General features: G+C 47.6%; 1 protein-coding gene across 1 annotated transcript in view; it reads left to right on the top strand.

Moving 5' to 3' along the window:
- Window positions 1-6682: 6682 nt before the first annotated feature.
- PCM1 (pericentriolar material 1) overlaps window positions 6683-7235 on the top strand; it is a 105024-nt gene continuing 104471 nt past the window's right edge. Inside the window, exon 1 of the mRNA XM_044681276.1 lies at window positions 6683-6785. The gene's annotated coding sequence lies outside the window, so the exon portion shown is untranslated. The remainder of the gene's footprint in view (window positions 6786-7235) is intronic.

Raw genomic sequence — 7235 nt, 5'->3', positions numbered from 1 at the left:
GTGGAGCCTCCAGAGACGCCAAGGGAGGAGACAGAGAGTCAGCCTAACTTACCCACGTGACAGTTCAGAGGGAAGCAGTCTGAGGTCCCACCAGAGTCTCAGCATTCCAACACTCCTCCATGAACCAGAAGAGCTCCTCACCAGACACCCTCTTCCACCCAAGCCCTCAGCTGAATGAGGATCTTCTCCTTTTAAAGGGGTCACTTATGAGTCACTTCCTGTGCCTCTCTCCTAATCTGCATGTCCAAACACAATAGAAGATTCTCATAGTACTGCCCAGGGGGCGGTCAGTTGATTCTGATTCATCCCTGACTCTAGCACAGGTGGGTTAGAATCTCCCAGAATTAGAGGTGTTCTCACCTTTGGTGATTAAATCTAAAGATGGGCAGTGTAGACTTAATCTAATTATCAGCAGGCTAAACTCCTTTACCTAATTCCAGTCTGTCATGGATTCCCTGGCCTTTCCCATCCAGCTTTCTGTCCTCTGGACACTCCCTAGCTGATCAATACCTTCTTAAACCTAAGTGCCCAGTTCTGAGGATGTCTGATGAAGTCCCTAGCTGGTAAATCAGGCCCCACTTAATGCAGCCTGAGACAATCAGCCTTTTACCTACTCAGGGGCCTCTCAGACCTCCTACTCCCTCCAGCTCTTAAGGTAGCTAGCCTGGGTCTCTCCAAGCCACCTACCTGCTATAGGCCAGAAATCTTTTGGGTGACTGACTGGAGCCAGGAGAAAATGGAGAAACCAGCTCTGATTTATGATGTCCTCCTCCTCCAAGGCCTCATGATGGTATGGAGGCAATACCAGACCAGGTCTGGGAAGCCTGAGCCTGGGCAAGTCTTCAAGCTTTTCACCTAAGGACAGACAGCAGAGCCAAGGGTTGAGAGGCTCATCACCACAGGGATGGCCAATGTGAGATGGATTGCATTGGCCAAAGTGACAGAAGTGACCAGAGAGGAGGATGAGATCCCTCAAAGTAAGGCTAGGACTTTGACTAGGAGAATTGCAGAGGGGAGCATTAAAGGAGCCCAAGTCTTTATTGAACACAGCCCTGGCTGCTGCCCAGGGCTAGTGTGGAGGCCTGGAGGAACTGAAAAAGTTTGGAGAAGTGGGGAAGAACTGCCTTTTGGACCTTGAATTTGGGCTTTAGTCCTAGGATTTAGCATTGGAAGGAGCCTGAAAGACTCCCCAGTCATCCTTGTCATTTATACAGGAGGGGAAAAAGGCCCTCAGGGGTCAAGTGATGTGCCAGAGGCCACAGCAGAGCCAAGCTCTAGTTTTCTCACCCCAGATGCAATGCTTCCCCCACTGTCCCACACTGCCTCTTTAGAGCAGCCAGATAGTGAACAGCCTAGTCTTTAAGAAGGTCTGGAGAGACCAGGAAGACAAAGCAATACTCTAGGCCTTGGGGGATGATGAGAGCCTGGGAATGGAAGTGGGAATGGAAGGAAGCAAATTGTGCCAACGGCTTTACGAATATCTAATTTGATCCTCACAACAACTATCTGGGAGGTGTTGTTATTATTCTCCATTCTGCAGGTGAGAAACTAAGGCAAAGAGAGATAAAATGAGTTGCCCAGGGTCACATGGCTAGAAAGCATCTGAGGCCAAATTTCAATTCTCCTCTTCCCCTCTAGGCCCAACACTTTCTTGTACCACCTAGCTGATTCAAGAGAAGAGAAAGGTGTGAAATACAGCCTGACCCATGGCAGCCCTGTCCTCAGTACCTGTGCAGATTTCCCTTTCTGGTGGGTTACACAGAGCATGTGCAGATGTCTGACTGCCATCAATGCAAAGAATGGAACTTTGGTGAAGCTGCTGCTGGCATATATGATGGAAGGCCCCAAGAAGGGGTGGGTTGGAGCCAACTCAATTGTGAAATGTTCAAGGAGAGCATTTACACCTTAGAAATGATCAAACTTCCAAATCAAAGCTGAATTTATTGTTCTGTTGGCTGCTGGGGCTTAAAAAAGTGATGGGAGAAAAGATGGATAATTCAGATGACTAAACTCCAAAGAGTGTAAAGGTTCTCAGTCAGTCATTTAACTTTGAGCAGTTCATCCCTGGGCCCAAAAATTCCTTTTGTTCTGTACATATGGTATGGTGATGAAAGATCTTTTTATTGGCTACATACAAAAGGCTTGAATAGATGGAAGATCTCTGGAATGTCTTCTGGGTATAGACCTGTATTTAAGATTGTGTTACATAGACTTCTTCACTAGGGGGAGGGGAGCAGACTGAAATAACATCAACCACATAGTGAGGTCTGAAAAGGCTTAAAATTCACCTCCAGATTCCTAGAGTTCCCTTCTCCTCCCTTGCACTAACATAAATCATAATTCCTTTGACCATATCCCTGGCCATCTCTTTGGTCATTCTGACCATTTCTCTGTGGTGCTCCACAGTGATTATAGATTCTTTGAAGGGTATTATGGTCTGGATTATGATTTACCCAATTATGATTATTAACCCTGTTGGGGATTCTATTATTATTAAAAATTTTCCAGTTTCTGTTTCTATTCTCTTGGTTCCTCTTTCTACAATTTATGGCTACATGACCTTGTTTCCCAAAAAAATAGCATTTTATTGATTGCTTTTCAACTAGTGTTTTCCTGGATTCCCTCAAATAAGGAGAAATTGCCTCAATTTCCTTGTTCTATCTTTTCTAATTCCCCCTTTTGAGCTCTTTCCTTTTTTTTTTTTTTTTGCCTTTCTAATTCCTCCTTTTTAGCTTTTTCTCTTTCTTGCCTTTCATAGCCATCTACTATCCTCTTAAATCTCTCTATGTCTGGGTAATTATTCTCAAAATATTCCTGAATTTCTTGGGAAGAGAAATATATACAAACTGAATCTTTGTGACTCTAAAGTCTCTCTTTGGAGACATGCAAAACAAGATACTTAGACCCTAGCTTAACAATTCTTTCATAAAAACAAAATGGTCTCTCATTCTTTTCCAGTTTGTTTTCAAATTTAGTCCAATTACTTGTCATTGCAAAATCTTCTATTCCCTTTAGTAAAGCTTTCCTGGTCTCATACAGATGTATATAATCTGTGATGGAGTTTGGCTCCAATTGTGTATCTTCTAAGGGCCAATGAGCTGTATTTTCATTTTGAGACCCGTTTACAATGGAAAGGATCATGTTTCTTTCACCTTCAGTTGACAAGGCATGAAGCAAATCTTAATATCTATCTAGGATGGATTATCAGTCTAAATACAATTTCAAAACTTTAAATCACCACCATAGGTTCCTCACCAAAGGAAGGAATCATAGCTATGAATCTATCAATATCCATGGGGGAGTGTGTGTGTGGGGAAATTGTATAATGTTGTCGCCATGGAATCTAAGAGAACCCCAAGTTTAGTCAGCTTGAAAGATGGAGACCCCAAAGCTTGTCCTTGTTCTCCTAAGAATCCACCCTGAAGGGAATCTCAGACTAGCAGTTTCAGACTGAATAATAGATCCTGAGATAAATGATAATCCCACTTAGCTAAGCAAATGCCAAATACTCTTTTTGTCTTAAGTAGTCTCCCCCTTTTATTCAGAGATCCTTCCCAAAAAGACCAACCCCTGTGCAGGGACCACTTTTTTTAGTGTCCATTTTAAGTACATTCCCTTACACCCTAGCCTCTGGCTATGGTTCCTTTCCCATTTCCTTGTAGTCATGGTAATGTCAATCAATCATATTTCCCTGTCCCTCTGTTTCCCAAAAGAGTATATAAGCTTCCCAATCTTCATGGCTCTTCAGAATTGTCCAATCTAGCACCGTTGGAGTTCCCAGGGGTCAGTGATCAGAACAACCAGAGTCTCAGGGCTCTGTATAGGTAGCATGCAGATCTATGTGGAGGCCTGAGGAAAGCACTGAACCCCTTTTCCTTAATTAAAGTGTGGTTTTTCTGACTATTTAATAATTCTGTGTTTTTTTCCAGTTTAACAATGTCTAATAGTTATTAAATTCCCCTGTCTGTCTTGATTGGGAATATCTCTTGGGGGTGGGGCGTGGGAAGGCCTGTATTGGAGTTGTCTAAGATGTCTGGTGCTTGCTGTTTGGGTGGAGACAGAACACAATGTCTGGGATGTGGTGAGGGAAGGGGATGGGATGGGCTAGAGGAAAGATGGAGGCTGGGCAGGGAGAATGAAGGACAATAAGGGCAGGTAGAAAAATGGGATGGGAGGTGGGATGGGAAGGAAGGAGATGGAGAGGGCAGGAGAAGTGCAGATTGGGGGAGGGTGAGGGGAAATGGTCAGTGCAGGGACTAAAGGGGTGAAGACTGGGGGGTTGGATCAAGAGAAGAGGTAACTGGAAATGGGGAGGGTCAGGCATCAGAATCTTGGTGGGTCGATTCTGAGCCGGGGTACCATTTTAAAATTCTGATTTACGTCTAAGTGAAGTAAAGCAAGGTTCTGGTCTAAAAATCTCTGCTGTTTCAGATTCCCATGAAATCAACACCTTATGTAAGGGACTTTCCTCAGGGATCCCCTTGGGGAATCTTCTTTTTAGCCATGGGGATGTTCCCCATTTTCTAAGTTAATAAGAAATTTAAAAAATTTTCAAAAAATGGAAAAAAGTAAAATAAAAATCTTACTCTCTGTCCAGAAGCTGCTGCTAAACAAAAAACAAAAGCTACAAAAACAACAAAAAAATTTCATTTTATTGGATAACAAAATTTCAGAAATGAATGTGAAAAATATAAAACCTTCGAAATTGCCTAAATTTTGCTACTGAGGTATAACAGTTTTCTGTTCCCATCTTGAAACTTGGCATTAAAATGGGAGAAACAAAATGTACTTTTAATGTCTTAATGTAACTCCAGCTTCTTAAAATAATGTAGAATCTTATGTTCAGCAGAAGACAAAAAGGATCAAGATGGTTTATTTAAAACTCCTTTCCAACAAATTGTCAAAGATTTACATTTTTTTTTAAAACCCTCACCTTCCATCTTGGAGTCAATACTGTGTATTGGCTCCAAGGCAGAAGAGTGGTAAGGACAAGGCAATGGGAGTTAAGTGACTTGCCCAGGGTCAAAAAGCTAGGAAGTGTCTGAGGTCATATTTGAACCTAGACACCTCCCATCTCTAGGCCTGGCTCTAAATGCACTGAGCCACCCAACCGTCTCCCAAGATTTTAATTTTTATAAATGTTTTAAACCATTTTTAGTTTGGAAATGAGAATGTTTCCTAAGAGAGCAGAAATGTGAAAAGAAAACAAAAAATTAAAACAAAACAAAAAATTCAGTCTTCTGTCTCTTGCTCCCCCTTCCACTGTCCATTTATCCAGTACTGTCTTGGATGCTACAGGGCAAGAGAGATGTGCTGGGAAGCTGGAGACCGATGGGCATCGGTGGGCATGGGGGGCAGGGCACTGGTTCCTCTGGGGACCAGGACTTTGGACAACAGCAGCTTGGCTTATCCCAGCAAGCCCCTCCCATATATGCTCTCGGAAGGCAACAACCCTTCCTTCTTCCTTCCTCCATGGCAAGTTGCACACTTCCACAGGGCGCTGGAGACTGTTAGGATGATCCAGACAGCTTGCTTATGTAGGCAATAGCCAGTTAGGCTGTAGTCCGAAAAAGCCAGGCCAGGCCATGGTGGATGCTGGGAAGGTGGGTAGAGCTATTTTTCCTCACACACTGGATCAAAGCAGTAGCTAAATGGGAGGAGAAGCACCTAGTGCTTGGGAAACCTTCCAGCTCCCCCTAATCTCTTGCTCTTGGTGGGGAAGAAGCAGCTTTCCGATTTCCTATTGCCAGGACAGTCAGTGGGTCTTTGGGCATTCCTTTTGTCCACATCTGTTTTCATCTATCTGTTATTAAAAACTACGGCTAACTGCTGAAATGGGTGTGCTGATGTTTGAGGGCAAAGAGAAAGGGAGATTGGGTAAAAACCTAGAAGTCAAGAGAGCTAAAGAAAGGGGTTTGCTTTTAATACATTCCCATTTCGCGGGGACAAAGGGAGGTCCCGCCCCCGGGCCTAGAAGCCCGAGCTTGCAAAGTGGTAGTAGCGGCTGTCTGACAAGGAGTCGAAGATGATGGGCGGGGGAGGGGGGGGGGGGAGAACCCCATTCCCCTAAGGGAAGCAGAATGGGGGAGTGTACCCTAGTGCCAGGGGGAGGAAAGGCGTAAGGGGCGGGGAGGAGCAAGGACCCCACAGCGAGGGGGGAAGGCCGGGGAGAGAAGATTCCACTCCAAGGGGGAGGAAGAATGAGAACGGAGGAGAGTGCCTTCAGGAGACCACGCGAAGCCACCCCTGGAGGATCGGATGATCTGGTTCTTCCTGGTATCCCCAGCAGGCGGGAGGCGCAGCGAGAGGACGGAGCACACGAGCCGCGGTCTCCAGTCCCATCCAGGATCTTGACCCCCTCCGGCTTGGCTGGGCTCAGGCTCTGCGACGTCGGTGTGGGCACAGTAAAATAACCGCTAGCCCAGAGGAGCGCTCCGAAGAGGGAACACTAATGTGTAAATTCGTCGGCTGCCGGCCCCTTCCAGTCAGCGCACGCACGCTTTGCATTCTGGGACGAGTAGTTCTCATCCACGTGGCGGGTCAGGCTGCTCGCTGGCTCGGCCAGCGTCTGCTTACGTCCCGTCGCGTCCCGTCGCGTCCCGTCACGTCAGATGGTCTCCCCTGCGTAGGCGGTAGTGGCGGCGCGTATGTGCGTGCATAGGTACGTGCGTGGGTTGCCGAGGCGACAGCGCAGGTCTGGGCGCGCGCCCCCTTCCCTCCCCCCGCCTCCCTCTTTTCCCACCACAATGAGCTCCTAAGATGGCGGTTGGGCCGCAGGCGCCGAGGTAGAGGAGAAGGCCGGGGGACTGGGAGGTCCGGGGGGCTTCGTGGGGAGATGGAGGTGTTGGGGGGGGAACTTGGAGGTCTGAGCAGAGGTGCGGAGGGGGGCTCGCGCGCCTGCCAGGGGACCCCGCGAGACCCTCCCACTCTCATCCCGGGGAGGGGGCGGTCGCTGCGGACAGAGCCGGCTGGGAGCGCCGCCCGCCCCGCCTCCCCCGCCTCCCCCTGTCATGGGCCTCAGTTTACCCCGCAGGGTGGGAGGGGCTGGGCCGGACTTCGTTTTGGCCGTGCTATGGAAATGTGAAGGATACCTAGGCCGTAGAGGGGTGGGATGGGAGTAGGAGCGCGCCAGCCCGGGGTGGGGGTGGGGGTGGGGGGGAAGAGGGAGGAGGAGGAGGAGTACGAAGGCGGCCGCCTAGGCGGGAGGCCAGCACTCCCGCCCTAGCTCCCGCCGC

This window comes from Gracilinanus agilis, chromosome 6, assembly GCF_016433145.1.
Source record: "Gracilinanus agilis isolate LMUSP501 chromosome 6, AgileGrace, whole genome shotgun sequence".
NCBI classification, from domain to species: domain Eukaryota; kingdom Metazoa; phylum Chordata; class Mammalia; order Didelphimorphia; family Didelphidae; genus Gracilinanus; species Gracilinanus agilis.
The sequence above is the reverse complement of the archived record's forward strand: the minus strand, read 5'-3'. Positions and strand labels throughout refer to the sequence as shown.